At 45.4% G+C, this 19,871-nt stretch overlaps 1 protein-coding gene across 2 annotated transcripts in view; it reads right to left on the bottom strand.

Annotated features, from left to right (window-relative positions):
- Positions 1 to 17,970, bottom strand: part of RIPOR3 (RIPOR family member 3) — a 73,251-nt gene extending 55,281 nt beyond the window's left edge. Inside the window, exon 1 of one of the 2 annotated variants that reach the window (XM_053453488.1) lies at positions 17,773 to 17,970. The gene's annotated coding sequence lies outside the window, so the exon portion shown is untranslated. The remainder of the gene's footprint in view (positions 1 to 17,772) is intronic. The other variant, XM_053453489.1, reaches the window with a different exon arrangement.
- Positions 17,971 to 19,871: the final 1,901 nt, after the last annotated feature.

The raw sequence follows: 19,871 nt of genomic DNA, 5'->3' as shown, positions 1-19,871 counted from the left end.
AACATTCCTCCAGGGAGTATCATTGACCCCGGGAATATTTTGCGGCTAACTGCTGACAAATATAGCGCAGGTTGATATGTCAGTAAAGCATTTAACGCGCTATCATGTAGTCTATTTAGACAATAGTAAAAATATTGGTCATTTATTTTTTTAACTGACAGGAACAGTTGCTAGATATCTGTTTGTATAATGTAACCATGGAAAAATGTGAATCCCACTTGAACTTATATATAAATATTTATATTCGATATCAAAATATGTCTATAACCCCTAACATTAACGTTCAAACTCCATTCCTGTAGACGCAGTGCAAATCCGAGGAGTCAACAAGGACAAAAGATGGACATTAGGAGCCGAAAGAGGTGCCGCCATATAACCCGTTTTTTGGCTTTGTCCACCTAGGGGACCTACATGCGACATTTGACCTTCATTAGTCCTCGATTAAAGCAGAAGCTTGAGGGGAATAAGATGCCCTATGCTTTTGTCCAATGCCAGACCTGCCCTGCCTTTAATGGGTAAGAGAGATGATGTTGGAGCCAAGCCAGAAGCGGTTCCATCTTTCCTCACTCTAGTTGGCTTAGCCCAAGCTCAATGGACTACGGCAGGTTCTCTCACCTTTTTCAAGGCATCTCCATACAGATGTTACGGTCAGGTAGACGAGGGATCCAACAATGCAGGTAAGCACAGCTAAAGAAAGTCCAGAACACAGTCCGAGGTCGAGGGCAACGGCAGGCAGCAAGGTCAAAAAACAATCCGAGGTCAGGGCAGGTAGATCAGGTGCAAAACGGTAAACAGGTCCGGGTACGTAGGCAGGCAGAGAAGAATCGTGGTCGTATAAACAGGCAAGGGTTCGGTACACAAAGCAGAGATCAAACTAGAAGAAGAACAATAGCACACCCAACGCTAGAGAACGTTTAGAACGGGCAAAGACAAGGCAAACGAATGGGGTTTAAATAGGAAAGGTAACACTCACGTCATCAGCCGCGCCGTAGAGCGTGTCGCGCCCTAATTTGATATTAGGTGCGATATCTGGAACCACCACCAGATGGCGCACTTCCGCCGGTTTCCCGGCGTGTGCGCGTGGCGACGTGCCTCGAGCGTGAGCGGGTGCGCGCGCCCGACGAAGAGGAACCACGAGCCCCTCGAGTCACCGCGGCAGCACCGGAGGCGGAACCACCGACGTCGGGGGACCCAGCGGCCAAGGTGAGTGCAGCGGCAGCGCGTGTCACCCGTCGGCAACCCGCATGCGGGACGGAGGTGGGGTTGCCGGCGGTAGCCGGAGAGGGAGCCGCGGCAGCGCGCGTAACAGTACCCCCCCCTCCAGGAGCGCGCACCGAGCGCGACGGAGCGGGACGAAGGGGGCAAAGAGCATGAAAACGAGCGACGCAGCGGGGAGCGTGAACAAAACGAGCAGGCACCCACGTCCGCTCCTCAGGACCGTACCCCTTCCAGGCAACAAGGTACTGGATACCATTCCGCACGCGACGGGAATCGAGGATCCGCTCGACAACGTACTCGTCATGGCCCCGGACGACAAGCGGAGCAGGGGGCTGGAAAGGAACGGAGTGACGGTTGGAGACGCAAGGCTTGAGCAGGGAGACATGAAAGGACCGAGGAATCCGCATGGTAGGGGGGAGGTCAAGGGACACGGACACGTCGTTAAGACGTTTACTGATGCGAAAGGGCCCGATGTAACGGGGACCCAAGGACCTGGATGGTTGACGCAAGCGGATGTTGCGAGTCGACAACCACACCATGTCACCCACTTTGTAATCCGGGGGAGACGATCGTTTGGCGTCAGCCGCTCGCTTACAGCGATGCTGTGCATTGGAGAGAACATTGCGAAGGGAACTCCAATGTTTCCGCATGTCAGTCACTCGACGGTCGACCGCCGGCACAGCAGAGGAGGAACGAGAAGACGGAGGAGGCAGGATCACCGGGTGGTAACCCAATGCCGCAAAGAACGGGGTACTGCCGATGGATTCGTGCAGGGACCCGTTGTACGTCATCTCGGCGAGCGGGAGAAGAGATGACCAGTTGTCTTGTCGTACATTGCTGTACATCCTCAGGTATTGCTTGAGGGTTTGGTTCGTTCTTTCCGTTTGCCCATTGGTCTCTGGGTGGTAGGCTGACGACAAGTGGAGTTGTATGCCGAGCTTACGGCAAAGGTGTTTCCAATAGCTGGATACGAACTGCGTGCCTCGATCGGACACCATGTGTAGAGGAAGACCGTGTATGCGGACAATGTCTTTGATGAAGATGTCAGCCAGTTGCATAGAGGTAGGCAGGCGCGGCAAAGGGATAAAGTGAGCCTGCTTGGAGAAGCGGTCAACAACCACCAGGATGGTGGTGTTTCCTTGGGACCTAGGTAGATCCACAACAAAGTCCAGAGAGACGTGTGTCCAGGGAGCCGTAGGAACGGGAAGTGGATGCAGGAGGCCCTGTGGACGCGTCCGGGGGGACTTCTGTCGTGCACATGTATGACAGGCAGCGAGATAAGACCGGATATCCCTGGCCAGGGACGGCCACCAGAAGGAACGACGGATGAGGAACATCGTTTTCCGGAAGCCAGAGTGACCCGCCAGGAGGGAATCGTGAGCCCAGCGAAGGACGTCCGTGCGATATTTGGGAGGCACATGGAGACGACCTGGAGGAGGACGTTCATTGGCCGGGATGGTCCTTTGGGACATACGGATTCGGCTCATCGTGTGCGTAGATAAGCTGGCGATGAGCCGCGTGGAGGGTATGATGGGGTCGTTGCAGCGCCGATCGTGTTGAGAATCGAATTGACGGGATAGAGCGTCAGCTTTGATGTTCTTGGTTCCTGGCCTGTAGGTGATGTAGAAGTTGAAACGTGTGAAAAAGAGCGACCACCGTGCCTGGCGAGGACATAATCGTTTAGCACTTTCAATGTACGCAAGGTTCTTGTGGTCTGTCACAACGACCACAGGTTGTTCGGTACCTTCTAGTAAGTGACGCCACTCTTCAAATGCCATTTTGATGGCCAGAAGCTCACGGTTGCCGACGTCATAGTTTTGTTCGGCTGCGGAAAAACGCTTGGAGAAGAAGGCACAGGGATGGTATTTAGTGGTTTGTTCTTTGCGTTGTGACAATATAGCCCCGGCACCGGTTTCAGAAGCATCGACTTCCAGGAGATACTGTTTTGTAGGGTCCGGACGTAGAAGGACAGGAGCCGAGATGAAGGCTTGTTTCAGGTTCTCAAATGCCTTTCTGGCTTCTTGAGTCCAGAGGGTTGGGTCAACCCCCTTTTTAGTCATGGCGGTGATGGGAGCCGCTATGGCGGAGTAATTCCGGATGAAGCGCCGGTAGTAATTAGCAAAGCCAAGAAATCGTTGGATGGCTTTGAGAGTACGAGGGAGAGGCCATGCTGTGATAGCCTCAAGTTTAGCCGGATCCATATGGAGACCGTCGGAAGAGACTATATATCCAAGGAAGGGCAGACTGGTTTTCTCAAAGGCGCATTTCTCGGCCTTGGCGTACAGACCGTTCTCCCGTAGTCTCTGTAACACGGCCCTCAGATGATGTCGATGGGTTTCAAGCGTAGGAGAGTACACGAGGATATCGTCTAAGTACACGATGACGTGGGACAGGAGCATATCCCTGAAAACGTCATTGACGAAAGTCTGAAATATAGCAGGAGCGTTACATAACCCGAAGGGCATAACGGTGTATTCGTAATGCCCGAATCTGGTGTTGAATGCCGTCTTCCATTCGTCTCCAGACTTGACACGGATTAAATTGTACGCACCTCTGAGATCCAACTTGGTGAAGATCTTTGCTCCTTTTAGGAGGTCATAGATCTCTGTGATGAGGGGAAGCGGGTAACGATTTTTTATAGTGATGCGATTTAATCCCCGGTAGTCGATGCATGGCCGCAATGAGCCTTCCTTTTTGGCCACGAAGAAAAACCCGGCTCCAGCAGGGGATGAGGACGGACGAATGAAGCCTTTTTCCAGACTTTCTTTGATGTACTGTTCTAAAGCCTTGTTCTCCGGTTCAGACAGCGGATAGGTGCGGCCCCGTGGTGGATCGGAGCCTGGCAACAGGTTGATGGCGCAATCGTAGGCCCGATGTGGAGGTAGTCTCTCCGCGTCTTTTTTGGAGAACACATCCAAATAGTCCCAGTAGTGTCTTGGAACGAGAGACCTGGGGTCAGTAGGAGCGATCTCGAGTATGAGATTAAGGCGTCGACAAGGTATGATGCAGTGGTTGTGACACTGGTGACTCCATGATAAGATCTCGTCTCTTTGCCAGTCTATGATCGGGTTGTGGTAACGGAGCCACGGATATCCCAGGATAAGAGGAGCGTGAGGTGATTTGATTAACTCAAACGTGAGTCGTTCCTGGTGTGTGACCCCTACTTGCAGGGTCAATGGTTCGGACTCTTGAGTGACGATCCCTGTTCCCAAGAGAGAGCCGTCGACAGAAGCCACCAGAGAGGGTGCTTCCTTGGTGCGGAGTGGTATGTGATGTGTCAGTGCCCATTGCTGGTCCATAAAAACGCCAGCTGCTCCGGAGTCAAGGAAGGCCCTTGTGGCCACGGAGTGGTTCTCCCAACAGAGCGTTATGGGTACTGTCATGCGTGTTTTGGGAGGAATAGGGAAACGGCATGCGCTTAGGGAGCTTCCTCCTGTGATCCCTAAGCGTTCTCTTTTACCGGTCTGAGAGGACAGGTAGGCAACAGGTGATCGGCTTGACCGCAATAGAGACAGAGTCCTTGTATTCTTCTGTATCTTTTCTCGGCCTCGGAGAGTTTGCGGACGGTTCCTATTTCCATGGGCTCATCTGAAGCGGAAACGGACGGAAGAGGAGACAAAGAAGATCTTGTGGGGCCTGGAGTGTAGGACCCCGGTCTTTTTCCTCTGTTGTGTTCTGATGACCTTTCCTGGATTCGTTTGTCCACCCTGAGACAGAGGGCGATGTACTCTTCGAGATCCATAGGTGTGTCGTGGTACACTAGGGCGTCTTTGATCTTTTCGTTGAGCCCTTTTCTGTAGGCGGCCTTGAGGGCGCCTTCTTCCCAGTTGGTCTCATGGGCAAGGGTGCGAAACTCCACAGTGTATTGGGCCAAGGTTTTACGGCCTTGCTGGAGGTCAAGCAGAGAGGACTCAGCGGTTTCCTTACGACACGGAGCATCAAAAACAGTTCGTATGGCTTCCATAAAAGCGGGACAGTCCTCAAGCAGATAGGATTCTTGCTCCACCAGAGGCGAGGCCCATAGCAATGCATCACCCTTAAGTAGGGATATGATAAATGATACCCTCTTGGATGATGTTTGGAACGCCTGGGGATGGTTTCGGAAGTGGAGCATACACTGGTTGAGGAAACCGCGACATTCCTTCGGGTCCCCGGAATACTTCTCGGGTAGCGGGAACCTAGCAACAGCCCCCATGCCCTCGTGGGAGGCCTCCCTATGAACCGACGGGAGGGCGGTCAGAGAACGCAGAAGATCGGTCATGGCGTCGACCTTTTGTTCCAGCGTTTGGAGCTGTGTAGACTGTGCGGCAAGACGCTGGTCTTGGAGATCCTGTCGGGCTTGCAGCCGTGCCATATCCGCGGGATCCATGTGTTGGCCCGTTCTACTGTTACGGTCAGGTAGACGAGGGATCCAACAATGCAGGTAAGCACAGCTAAAGAAAGTCCAGAACACAGTCCGAGGTCGAGGGCAACGGCAGGCAGCAAGGTCAAAAAACAATCCGAGGTCAGGGCAGGTAGATCAGGTGCAAAACGGTAAACAGGTCCGGGTACGTAGGCAGGCAGAGAAGAATCGTGGTCGTATAAACAGGCAAGGGTTCGGTACACAAAGCAGAGATCAAACTAGAAGAAGAACAATAGCACACCCAACGCTAGAGAACGTTTAGAACGGGCAAAGACAAGGCAAACGAATGGGGTTTAAATAGGAAAGGTAACACTCACGTCATCAGCCGCGCCGTAGAGCGTGTCGCGCCCTAATTTGATATTAGGTGCGATATCTGGAACCACCACCAGATGGCGCACTTCCGCCGGTTTCCCGGCGTGTGCGCGTGGCGACGTGCCTCGAGCGTGAGCGGGTGCGCGCGCCCGACGAAGAGGAACCACGAGCCCCTCGAGTCACCGCGGCAGCACCGGAGGCGGAACCACCGACGTCGGGGGACCCAGCGGCCAAGGTGAGTGCAGCGGCAGCGCGTGTCACCCGTCGGCAACCCGCATGCGGGACGGAGGTGGGGTTGCCGGCGGTAGCCGGAGAGGGAGCCGCGGCAGCGCGCGTAACAACAGAGAGTTATCATTACAAAGTCATCAAAACTATATTCTAGGGCCCCTGGGAAGGAATATTTTGGTTATTAAGGGATTTAGAACAAGACTTCAGTTTTTTGTCAACTCATGCTTATATTTTCAGGCTGGTGGGAACCCGAAAGATAACACCTTACTCCAACAAGATGCGTTTTCCTGGTGTTGACAGATAGGAAATGGCATTGGGGTTGTTTTTGTAGCTAAAATTGGTGGCTGTCCTTCAAAAGGTTGTCACAAGACATTAATTGAAGGAAGTTTGCAAACACAGATTAGCATACGCAAACGTTACGAATGTACACAAGCCGAGTAAAAACCACAGCCGGCTCCAGAACCTAAACCCATTTACAGCTTTGCTGGACTCCACGCAGGGGCAGCCAACAAGTATGACTTCGTCCATGATGTACATCTCTCGTTCCTGGTTAAACACTCTACAGTTTTCATATTCAGCATAGTCCGGTATTAACCACACATACGGGCACATTAGGAAAACCATAATCTACGTTTTTGATGGAAATTACGTTGGTCTGGGGAAGAGTCATAGGGAGCCGGAAGAGGCTGGAGTCCAACTTCATCTCATAGGGAAAAGGAATTCTGAAACCCTCAAATACAGAGTTTGTATAAGTCTTTTGTCTTTCTAGCTGCCATCACTGTAACTGTAAGCTCATGATGATTTTTTTTTTTTAAATGCAAGCTTTGATGGGTTTAATTTTGGCCCCAATTTAGTCAAAGCAGTCCCAATGTAGAGAACGTGGGAAGAACCTTCATGGAGATATGTTGAGTCAAGTTGAGATGTGGAACGGAGCCTTTGACGGAGGTCGGCGAGGTCTTGGTCTGTTGGAGCTGTGAGCTGCTTATCAAATGCATCAAAATCAGATGATTTTTTATCTAAATTCTAAATTAAAAAATCCACCAAGACCGCCCTTGGCTTACTACTGCTATATTGTACACAGTATCGACTGCATTTAGTGTTGAAAGCAGCCAGCGGAGGAATGTTGGGAGTTCTACGCATGTCCAAGAAACTACTAGAAGAGTTCTCTCCTCAGTTCTATCCCCAAAATGACATCTTTTTTTTAATTTATAAAGTGCCCGATTCCCCAGCGCATTTTACAGTCCATATATTCGAAGGGTCTGACAAACCCAGAAGTGACCTTTTATGAAGAACATTGGGTAAAGGGGGCCGCGCTCGCAATATCGACTAGGAAGAGAAGGAACGGGTAAGAACTACGTCAGCTTTTCTCGTTTCTTGGAACCTAAAAATAACAGACTGAGGCAAACCAAAAATAGCCATTTTCTGCACCCCTAAAAAATGACCGGATCCCCTCGGATAACGATAGCTTTTGTTAATCCCACCCACGTCATTAGCGCCAGCGCCCCTGGGCAAAGACGTTAAAAGATTGGCGTTGTTTTAAACTCTACACGGATATGTCAAAGTGCAGCGTGATGGCATTTCATAACGTTACAGCAAATTAGCATTTTATCCAAAGCAGATGTCCCGTTTCCCCCCTCTACGCATTCCTTAGGACCTATTAAAAATACAAACATTTTAGCATAGCCGCGATTGCTTTAGGGGAGGAAAAATGCGATGTTATGTCAGTTATGGATGAAATGCATCGAGAAAATGGCTTTCTAGGCAATTAAAATGAAGCAGAAACTCCCCCAAAGCCTTTTGTCACATGCCAGTCCGGGAGAGTCGGGTCCGGGTTTGCTTAGTACGTTATCAGTGGCCATCATTGTTGAAGTTCTATTAATGAAGTATTAACGTATATACACAGCGATGTATCCTAGCCTAGGGGGACCAGGCATCGCTCCCCCCTTCTGCAAATCAGCAGACCCCCTTCAGTGTCCTGCTGCTGAATGGGACGTTATGGAGGTTTTGCCGGCTCAGCGCAGTCCCCATAGACGGCGTTAGAAGGTGCCGGGTGCCGTTACGACATGGAGAGCCAAGAAACAATGTTATATCCCCATGTTCCGAGTCGTAAAGGCACGGCGAGCCTTTTAATGCAGGGAAGAGGCCGAAGGTAAACACACCTCTGTATATAATACCTGGGAACTTGCTGGAGCAGGCTACCTGAAGCTCCCGCTCCCTGGAGAGCTTTACATGAGAGAAGGAGGAGAGGGACCTGGAGACTCGGGGAATCCGTGCTTCACCTGGAGACTCTTGGTCAAACCCGGAGAGAGCTTCCAGGTCTGGTTATAAGTAATTGATGAGGTAAATGCCTACAGCCTTATACCATTCTACCTTTCGTGGTGGGCAATTTTGTCATGGCCTACAAGAAGACCGCTCGCAATGGTGCGTTTCCTACACCTTTAAACTGGTAGAAACCAGGTATAATTTTTACTCGCTGGATAACGTTTGATTAATGTTAGAACTTTGATCAATAATCTTGTTCCAAAATTGCTGTTTTTGCCATCAAATAAGGTTCCCTGCAAAGTCTTGACGACGTTGTGCTCCCTGCAGATGAGTCAGATAGTCTATTGTTTTCCTTTTTTAACAGCATGACCCTCAACATTTTTCTAACCTCCGGCCAGAACCTTCATTACACTTAAAGCTGTTTTTTTAAGTTAAATAAGTTACAACATTTTGGAGGAGGGGTGAGCCAAGCGACCTCACTTGGATTTAGAAGTCTAGAAATGGCCAATCCTGTGAATAAAATAGATTTGCGCGGGGTGCGTCATATTAGGGAACACTGAAAATCACCATACCTCGTTAGCAAATAAATTATTTTTTTAAAATACATTGCAAGATATGGCAATAGATCTAATAAAAACAGGTTCCTGGGGATATTCATACAGCGGCTTTAACTGATTAAATACGGGCTAGTTTGAGTGCTTTTACAATCAAACCTGTGATATCTTTTTATGAGACACTGGCTTTGCTTGTAAAATTGAATAATTGAATTCCTGGTTTATAAATCACTTTACAGGCCGAAGAAGTTGGCAGCCCAGAAAACAAAATGGCCGCCTCCTGAAGCCTCATATTTTTCTCATTGGACTGTAAAAGGCATTCGGCTCAAACGATCGTAAATAATGACCTAAACAACTAAAGCCTGGTTAATTTCACAACATCATTTTTCTTCTAGGCCCGCTGCCTGTACCCACAACATATACCGAGGGGTGAGACATTTTTAGGCCCCCCAACATGCGTAGACTAACATGCAAACACACTAACACCCATCCATGTGTCTCGAGACCCTGCTGGGCACCACCTTATCAGGTTGTCTGGGTACCATGCCCCCCCCCCCGTGGCACTAGCCTCAGCATGCCCCTTTACATATACTCACCAACAGTCAGCAGTTCCTAAAAACCAAGTCATTTCTTTATTTAGTTTAGTTTTTATCCAACAAGTTAAGGAACGCACGTTAAAATACTCACAAAGAAGTACTTTAACCCCTTAAGGAAAATGGGCGGTCCCTAAACCCATTGAAAACAATGAATTTTGAGCCCGTACATGTACGGGGTGTCATTAAGGGGTTAACATACATATTGGTGTGCCCTTTTATCGAAAGAAACGTAAAACACCCATTATCATTACTTTCAAATGTTCTCCATAATCGAGTTTCACCGCTCCTTTGGGTTTTTGGGCTACAGTTTCCCTTTGAATCATCCCTTGTGTGGATTCCCGTAGACCGGCTTAAAAGATTAATCCAGAAATCCACTTGCCCACGGTAGTCCTACAATAATATTTTGCCGGAATTTACCACCATCCATAACGCGAGTATTATGTTCATGTACGTTTGTAACACTACCTGCCTATACATTACACGTTCTATAAAACTTCACAAATCAACCTAAGCCATTGGATTAGGTTCAAGATTTTATGCTTAAATACAGGTTTTTTGGAGCTTTAAACCCTCGACTGCTTTGCCAGTTTAAAGAAAAAAAAAGTCTACCCCCCCCACACCCCCTTTTTCTCTCCGACACTTTTAATGGCGTCTTGTATAGACTCGTACCATCTGCCAAATCCATTAAAAAAAGTTCGGATACTCTGCGTTCTATTGACAAGATGCCAATAAAACTACAATATGCGACTCGTAAAGGTAATGCGTGGAAACGAGCGGCGGTCGGACGCGATGGAAAATGTTTGGCATTATTATTGTTAGTTAGTGCAGCGTAATTATTTTGGACCGTGTGCAGGAAGGAGAAAACCACATCAATTGGGATCTTATGGAAAAAGAAACATTAACAAAAAAAAATAAAAAAAAATAAAAAAACTTTGCTTTTCTAACCGTACTTTGGAATATCCCAGACATATTTTTCTGATTTTTGTAACAATGCCTTTAATAAACACACGGATGCGACTGTTACTGAATGATCATCATTGTTCTCACAAACAAACTCACAAAAGGAACATTTAATGCGAGTTTATAGGAAAAAGATGGTAGGCATCTCCCCGATCTGTCCACGATTAACTCGATGGCTTAAATGTCTGTAATGTAGAAGCTTTCCAGAAATGTTCCTCCTTGTAGGATCCTTATTAGCTTTGGCTGAGCAAAGGTTCTCCAAACTTGCATGTGTATCCAGGAATTATGTGTCAAAACGTTTACAGTTGCAATAGAAGCTAACCTAATCTCTCACCTGCCCTGACCTTATTCTCTCCTGCCCTGACCTTATCATTCCCTCCTAACTTGGCCTTAACAATCTCTCATGCTCTTTCATCATCATTCTCTCTTACCCAGACTTTAGAATTCTCTCCTACTCCGACACCAAGCTCTTCAACATTATTGTCATTTCCTACCTTAACACCGTCATTCTCCCTAACCCTAACATTATCATTCTCTCCTACTATGCAATGTCCAATATGCCGAGTAAGACTAAAAAGAGACTAAGAAATATCGGTCCGGAAAAACGGGAAGAGGTAGTTGTAGATTTGAAAATAAAGAGTAGACCAGACATCCAAGTAAATGGAGAAGAAGACTTAGTTGACCTAATTTGGACTAAGCGAGTACACGTCATAGGTCGTTGCTTCTTAAAACTTTGGCATACATTTCAGGCATCAGAGAGGTTGTCTCTCCCAGTCTGAGCCAAATCATCATCCTACAGCCTATCCTTTACCTAAGCAGGGCCAAATCTCTCACCCCCATCCCAAGGATTCATCATGAAGTCAAGAGGGCTCTGGACCCCTGACCCACCAGCGCTCTCAGATTTCCTATTGTCCTAGTTTGATTATTATTACAAGCGATGTGACCACCAACAGCCAGGTCATAAAATGTAAAGAATTGGTTTTAAACACACGGCGCTGAAATACATGGTTGTGCTTTTAACAGAACAACAAATAGTTAACAAAACAAGTACATTAAACTTATTTCTAAAAAAAAAATAAAAAATAATAATAAAGGACCGTTCATTTTTAGACATACCACACTTTTTAAAATCGCACATTTCGTAATATACGACAATTTTCTTTAGATAAGACGGACTGCTTAAAAACAATAATAATAAATAATAATAATAATAATAATAGTAATAATAAATATTTTCCCTTAGCCTATAATGCAGTCTAATATCATGGCTGCCTTGAGAATCCGCCAACGTCCCAACAATTACAACAGAAAGATCAAAGAGCGATTTCACTAAACAACTTGTCGCTGTGACAAACGGCCACTTCGCATGCTTGATACCACGATGAAAAAGTTCTCAAAACTGTCAACAAGCATTTCAACGTTTACCGTGGTGCCTGCGTCAAAGACGGGGCGTAAGCAGCCGCGGCGAGATTCTAGCTACTCCAACAACATTCAACGACCAAAATCAAATGGATCCAAGATACCAGTGTGAGTAGGGTTTGCGCAGAGGGCAGCCAAGATCGGCAAAGCAGATAGCTTCAAGACGCTTTGTTATTTTTTTTGATGTTATTTCAGTTGTATTGGGGTCGGCGACCAAAAAAAAAACTAGGACTATATGCCAAAAACCCTGGGTGATAAAAAAATAAAATATGTTTATTCTATATGCTAAAGAAGGGACCGTTTGAAAATGGACAACTTTGATGTCAACTGGTAGGGTGTACATTAAGTCGAACCAAATTTTTTTTATCTTTTTTTTTTTTTATTTAATTTTTTTTTTTTAAAAGAAGCCATATTAGGCAATATCCTAACTCAAAAAGTATATAACTATCTTTAAATATAAATAAACTATTTAATTCCCTATTATAATAACCTACCACATAAGTAAATACAAATGATGAATTTTTTTTTTTTTTATTTATTTTTTTTTAAAGGCATAAAGTTTTTTTTGTAAAAATATAAAAAAAAAATTTAATAAAATTACCAAAAAAAAGAATTAAACTAGATTGTGTTATAAGCCTTACACTCTAATCAGAGTGCTACAAAAATAAAATTTAAATTGTATGTGTGATCAGGGAAGATCACCCAGAACGTTTAAGTAAAAAAAATGAAAGCGATAGCGCTTCGTCATAGGTTATATAGGTAAAATAATGGCTGCTTCTATAAAATAACCCAACCATTTTTATTTCACATTTTGCTGGTTGGAAGCCATAACATCGCTGGTGGAAATATAAATCACTTAATTATTAAGCTTTAAGAAGCAACAAACTGTAAAGTTGAGTGAAAAAAGCATGCTCTCCTTGTTAAATGTGGGCCTCGTAGGGTGGTCCCGGATCCACAATTTTGTCCTTGATGGGTTTCATACTTTTTGTAGCAGCACAGGGTGTGGGGTTCATTTTAATATCAGATTTTAACTTGCTCTCGCCATACCACCAACTTACTCTAAGCTATTTTCTGTATCAGTTTATATTCTGGGGAAATTCCGCTAGGCAACGAGCTTGATAAAAGCTTGAGCTACTTAGGAAAGTGAAGAAAGAACAGCTACATATGTAAAAAAATAATAATAAAATAAATTATATATATATAAATATATTTCATAAAGGAACCAGTATTGGGTATTATGAAGGGCCAATATCAATGAGCTTCTCCTGAAATAGAAAAGGTTGGTTGGCCCCAGATAACGCGTAGTAAGATTAAGTTAACCTTTTGGAGCCCCACTATGATTTAATTATACATTATTCAGGACAAGCTAGGCGATTACGCTCATGTATAGAGAAGTTTAAATTGAAACTCTCCTCTTTAGTAAACAGACAACTGTCTTTTTCTTCTTAATGGTGCACATCAGAACTTGGGCAACCACAGCGTCCAAGGCCAATGGACATCAGGTATTGACCATCACCATAGTCTTATATTTGCCCCTATATTGAGCATGCTCTGCACTTCTCCTTCCCTATTGTTAGTTTGTTCGTTCGTTCAATATTCTGAAAAGTTCCATGAGAACATAATGAAAAACAAGGGGTTCAAATTCATCTTCTTGGCTATTATAGACCCAGATTAGCCAAGGACCTCTGAAAATTGTTAGCATACTTTCAAACTTGTAGGAAAAAAAATGTTTATTAAATAAATTTGCCAAATAAATAAAAAAAGAACCTTGAATATACGTAACTGCATTCCTTTTCAACATAACAAAACCCCTCAAAGGTCAGATTTGGTCTTTGGACCTCTGAGGAGCAAACTCTATGACCTTTCATTATGAACCCAGAAACGGTCATTTAATCCATTAAGCCCACGAATGGAGTAGATTCCTTCGAAGGGATCTGCGTTTTGGGGTTCCTATCAACCAGATCCACAAACATTAACCAGCCTTTTCTCTATGTATTGAACGAATTAGGATTTATTTACACATGGAAGTGAAATAGCAGATGCGAGGAGCAGAAGACCCCCCCAAAAAAAAAACAACTCTAGAAGTATACAAAACTAATCAACACAAAAAAAAAAGCAGAAATCACAGCCTAAAATTTAATTTAAACAACACAGCTTCATACAAATAAATAACATTCCTCCTGTGTTTGTCGGGGGGTCCACAAAAAGTCATCATTTCAGACACCGTGTTAGGAAACCATATTTGTTTAGGCAAAAACTTCCCTAAATAACGTAACGCAGACAACAAACTTGGCCGAAGCTTCCAAATTAACTTGGTTTACAAAATTTAACAAGTAATCTGTGCCTCGAGTGGAATGTTCTAAATCCTTACGTAAACCCAAGATGTCTTTTCAAGTAAACACATTGCAGCTCATCTTATAAATAATAATATATGAGTGTTGGGTGGAAATATGAGAAGGAGAAGAAGAAGGACCAGAAGGCTCTCCTGTTTGTGTGTGTTGTCAGAAAGAATGATTTTATTTGAAGTATTATTTGGGTTTTTTACCGTTTCTGGGGGGTTTTTTTGATGCTACAGCTAAAACCTCTCCGATGCTGCTGCTTCCTAAATCACAAAGAGCTGGGGACTGCGTTGTGCCTGGTAGACCTTTTTATGAGGATCACAAAGAGTTGCATGAAGTTCTACTGGAGGTCATCACCTATAGTTTCACTATGGCGCCCTCTGGCATTGGGGAAGCAAGGCCTTCTCTATATGATAGCCAGGGTCGGGCTGGGCATGACGGGTCCGGCAGCTGCCAAGTGACAAAAGTGAGGCCACACGTTACTTCTGGATGAAGAACGTTTCTTTGTACATCTGGAATATGGACTACCAATGTTATACAAGAAAAGAAAGGAAAAAAAAAATTGGCAACAATTTTTATAAACAAAACTGGCAGATATCGACAAACACCGATGCTTGCCAGAAGATATTGGCAAGTCCGCTATCCATTAAATCAGGTCTGCCAGCAGTCACTCTAAATATATTAAGCTCCTTTGCTGTTCTTCGCATGACCAGCTAGGACAGAGGACCTCCTCCAGAGCGGGCTTATCCTCAGGAGTATTGACCCTTTCCATATGTACAAACCTCTCAGTAACCTACAGCGCCTCCTACCTGTGAAGACCAAAATATTCCAGCGCTCCACAATAAAGATGGCAGCCACAGAGGGGGTGGCTGGAGGCGATGCCCTGGGTCAGGCATAGGGTAGAGCCTTTGCCCATGGTACACACTAGGTAAAGTGGGCCCTGCTCACTAGCTTCATATAGCATAGAGAGCTGTAAAGATTTAAGAGAAGTGGCAGCATTACCACACTTCTACTGAGAAGGTGCGCCACTAGATCGTACGACAAACATGGAATCGGGCAAAGATGACTTTGGTGAGGTCTGTGGGACCCAACATAGCTTCACAAACCCTACATTGTTAAGTTGATATGATAACAATAGTGATACAATGACATATATGAATATTTGTATATAAATAACGCTATTACACATGGTTTTAATGCCAAAACCCCACCATATCCACATATAACCAACAATCGCGTGCCACCCGACCAGAGATACCTAGGAACTCTGACTGGATGGAGCTTAACGATGATGCAGCTGCGTCTGGGTCAAGGACCGGCTCTATGCAGAGAAATAATAAAACGTTCCCCATGGCAAGATTCCTTGGGAAAGATTAATAAAATAAAAAAAAAGTAAAAATAAATAAAAAAATAAATAAGGAACAGGATGTAACAGATGCCGTCAAAATCCAGAAGATACATTGTTTCCAGGACATAAAAGGAACACTGTTGGTTTTCCAACGCGTTTACTGCCAAGGCGGGATTGTTCCATACTATATATGATCGTAGCCGCAACATGCAGGGGGGGGGGGCATCACACATTCTCCATTAAATGAAATAATTATTTGGGGTCTTGTCCACTAAATGATTGTTTGTAAGTGATTGGAAGAATCTCATCTATCTATACCCAATATTTCTTAGAGATTAAGCATGACCCTTCTCTTCTGGAGCATCCTCGGGTTTGCCCTTCAGAACACATCGTTAGATGGGAAGATTATATTTTTTTTTTACTTGCCGTACCAGATCTTCGTCTCGCCTTTTAGTGAATAAGCCCCACCGAGCATCCCACAAGGGTTTTCCAGGTCACTGAGAGAGGGACTATCCAACTCTCGGACATTGTAATGGTTTATCCTCAGGAGTGTTGACTCTTTCATATGAACAAGCAACCATCTCCATAACCTACAGCGCCCCCTACCTGCGAAGACCAAAACTACGCAGCCAGGGAACATCTATTCCTGCATTCAGGTTTATTGGAGTCAGGAAGGAAACGTGAGCTAAAGATCATCCGTCCCCAGTGAATTCACACACTGCCATTATTGCGTTATTATGAAGTGTCAAAACGTGGACAGCGGCCAGACACGGTATACAAGTACCTGCTTCCAGAACCAGTTTCAACAGACTGGAACAGAGCAAAAGGGAGTATCTGACCCCAAGAGCTTACAATCAATATAATGTCTCCTTTTCTCGCCAACTGTCTTGGATTTCCGCTAAAAGTCCCAGTGCCTCTTTATGATGGTGGCCTTAGGGAAAGCCGTAGCCTCGATCACAAGCTACTTTGCCATCCAATGTATAGCTGAAGGTGTTGGGGGGGGTAATGACTTTGAAATAACATCACCGCGGACACTGGTACGGTTCCATATGTCTGTATCCTAGTTTTCCTGGCTATTATAGGGTTAATAGGTTATGCTATCCAGGGCCAAGAGGCAAATTGCCCCCATGGTGCCCAAAATCATCCTGCTGTTCCACCTACTCCACGGAACTTAACCCTTTGAGAACATCATTCCTAGCACTGCTGAACATCCAAAGCCCTCCCAGAAATAGTTAATCATGTGACCGAAATGTAGACGCCGATTGATTGTTGCCATAGAAACTGGCTTCTTATAAGAGGTTTTACGTGATATTTTTAATAAAATGATTTGCTTAAAGTACTATAAAGTGTCATTAATACTTAATTTAAGGGAACGGCACGCCGTCCGGCATCGTCACAGAAATGCGTTATTTTCTTTAAATATATCAACATTGTTTAAAAATAATACATATATGTGTTATATACATCACGGAACATTCAATAACAATTCTCCCAATACAATGTCACCCTCCGCGAGGAAAGCATGACAGATCAGCGAGTCAATAACTGCTTTAATGCTTTGGATATGCGCCGATTAACCATTTGACTGCCGGTTTAGTAATTGCACCTGAACCTGTATAACGCTTAGTGCTTTGCGGTTATAAAGAGTTAAAGGGTTTTGGTTAGAAAAAGAACTTTCTTTCATTAACAGCCATTAAAGAAGACAGCAGGGTCATAAGGCGAGGACACCGCGTTCTTGCGGACTACAATTCCCATCAGGCTCAGGATATTTCGCAAAGCAGGGGGATGGAAGGACTTGTCTATGAAACTAGGGATTATCAAAAACAATCAAGAAGTCCCTATAGGCACATGGGATCCTTGGTACCCCACAGGGGCAAAAAAAGAGTCTCTGTACCCGGACACCAAGGCTTATGGGGCATTTAGCCAAATGTTCTTTACAAAGAAGGTTGCTGCCCGCCCCTGATACCCCGGTACTGGAGAATGTGCCCCCCAAAATGTTCAGCATGATGGGAGTTGTAGTCTGCAGAACTCACGATCTAGCTCCTTATCCCACCCGGCATCGATGCAGCCATGCAGACCCCCAATCCCTCGCGTTACGTATGTAAGGGAAGCAGGGTAGGTATAGATCGCTTACCTTATAGCGAGCGTCCCTGCACGAGCGGCTCTGCCTGCCGCCGCTTGCCCCCGGAGCGATGTTTATTGCGAGGTGCCATGCATGGAGGGTGCAGATAAGCGCCTCTTATCGCCAAGCCAGCGCAGCACACAGCGGAACAGGCAGACTTTCTCTGAAATGTACAGCGGGGGGGGGGGGGGGGAGAAATCGCCAAACTTCAGCAGCTTTCCAAAAACTTTTGTGAGCTCAAAAAAAAGAAAAAAAAAAAACCTTCTATTTGAGCAAAATGCTAAACTACCCCCCACCAATCCCCCCTCCCCGCCTCTACTACCCCCTCGCTCTGGCAAGCCGACTGGGAAAGTGGAGCTAATTGAAAGGACATGTAGAGTCGGTGGCTGTGCCGAGGAGCCCTCTGCTATTAATCTGCAAACATCTGAGCATCGCTCTCCTTCTGGTGGGGGGGTACTAAGGGGGGGGGATTTTTTCCTCCCCATCTCTGTTTACTAGGATTTTACACAATGCATTCCCCATTCTAATCACAAACAGGCTTTTAACACCCAAAAATATACCCCACTGACCCCCCCCCACATTTTTTTTTTTTTTTTAAAGAATTTCTTCTGCTCCGGAGAGAACCCTTTCACTGCCAAACAGCCACCATGGCACGAATAATGATTATTATTGGTCAGGGATCTGTTGCTTTGCACGGACCGCAATCCCTTAACCCCTTCATGTAATTTATGAATATAATGTTACGCCCGCACCAGTCAATCATGGCAAGGTGGTCTCAGACAATCTGATCTGGGGGGTGGGGGGGGGCTTATATTTCCTAAGTCATTATTAGTGGGATTCCTCTTGGCTAGGAAGATTAGAGTTCGCAGCCATTTGTAGGGCTTTACACGTTGAAAGTTATTTAAATGTTATTTTCAAAAGTAATTATGGAAGAATTGGGGAAAAAAAGGCGTAATAAATTACTTTAACCTCTTGAGGACCAGGGAAGTAAGTGCGGCCGCTCGATCATGTCAATTAAGGGTTCTACTTCTTTGCTTTTCATGGCTCACCCGTTATACCCTGGAAAGCTGCTTCAAACAAATGGTTAGATTGCAAGCTCTTGGGGACAGCGTTCAGTAGACATGTTGTCTAAGCTGAACACCTGTGTAAAAGCCTTTCAGTAATTTCTCTGCTGTACGCTCCACACCGCTAAATATCGCATAAAGAGTAAAAAAAAATCTATGTGAATAATCAACATTTTTTATTTAAACAAACAGGAAAATGTAATATTTTGGGACTGCTTTATATATTTTAGATGACTTTGTGACCCGTTATATTCTTTAAGCAGCTTAAAATACACATTATTGGGGCTTTTAGAGCTGTAGAACCCTCATACCCAGAAAACAGGGACAGAGGGAAAAAAGGGACTGGATTTGGGTCCCAAAGAGGGACTGTACCTTCTAAAGAGGGACAGTTGGGAGATACAGCCTTGGTTAAATAAAGATGAACAAGAAATGCCCTCGTCAGGCTGGCGCTAGAGCCGACTGGTGGCAAGTATACTACTCACTGTCTCAAACACATCTCCTCTGCATCAGGATTGGGGGCAATAAAAGGGGCAAATATATTCAGGGGCAAAACCACAACAATTTAAAGGGACCACACATTCAGGTGCATACGATGCCCGCAGTGTCCCTTTAACCAACGGTGAGAGTCGCCCCAGGGCCATTTGTCTTCGGATGGTGCATTCTTTAACTGCCCCAGGTAATCAGACCCTTTCGCAGGATATTGCCCCAAAGATTGGCCTAATAATGTTATATTATGAAACAGAAGCACTCCCTGCAACAAGTTATGATTCCCATAGCGGGTTTACCCCAGGCTGCCCCTCTCCAGCATACAGGAACAGATCTCGCCCCAGATTTACGACGTGATCCGTAGCGACGCTGGAAGGACGGTTAACAGACGCCAGAGCAGATCTGTCACATCGCCCGGGTCAGAGAGAAGACAGACGCCGTCATCACACACAGGCATTCATCCATCAATGCTTCATCCTTTCTCGGCTCCATCACGTCCTGAACCAAGGGGAGAAAGCGGGGCTCGTAGACCAAAAACGCACCCCAACACTTAAGCCGGTC

This window comes from Spea bombifrons, chromosome 13 (genome assembly GCF_027358695.1).
Source record: "Spea bombifrons isolate aSpeBom1 chromosome 13, aSpeBom1.2.pri, whole genome shotgun sequence".
Taxonomy (NCBI): Eukaryota; Metazoa; Chordata; class Amphibia; order Anura; family Pelobatidae; genus Spea; species Spea bombifrons.
Note: the sequence above shows the minus strand (reverse complement) of the source record. Positions and strands in the feature narration are given on the sequence as shown.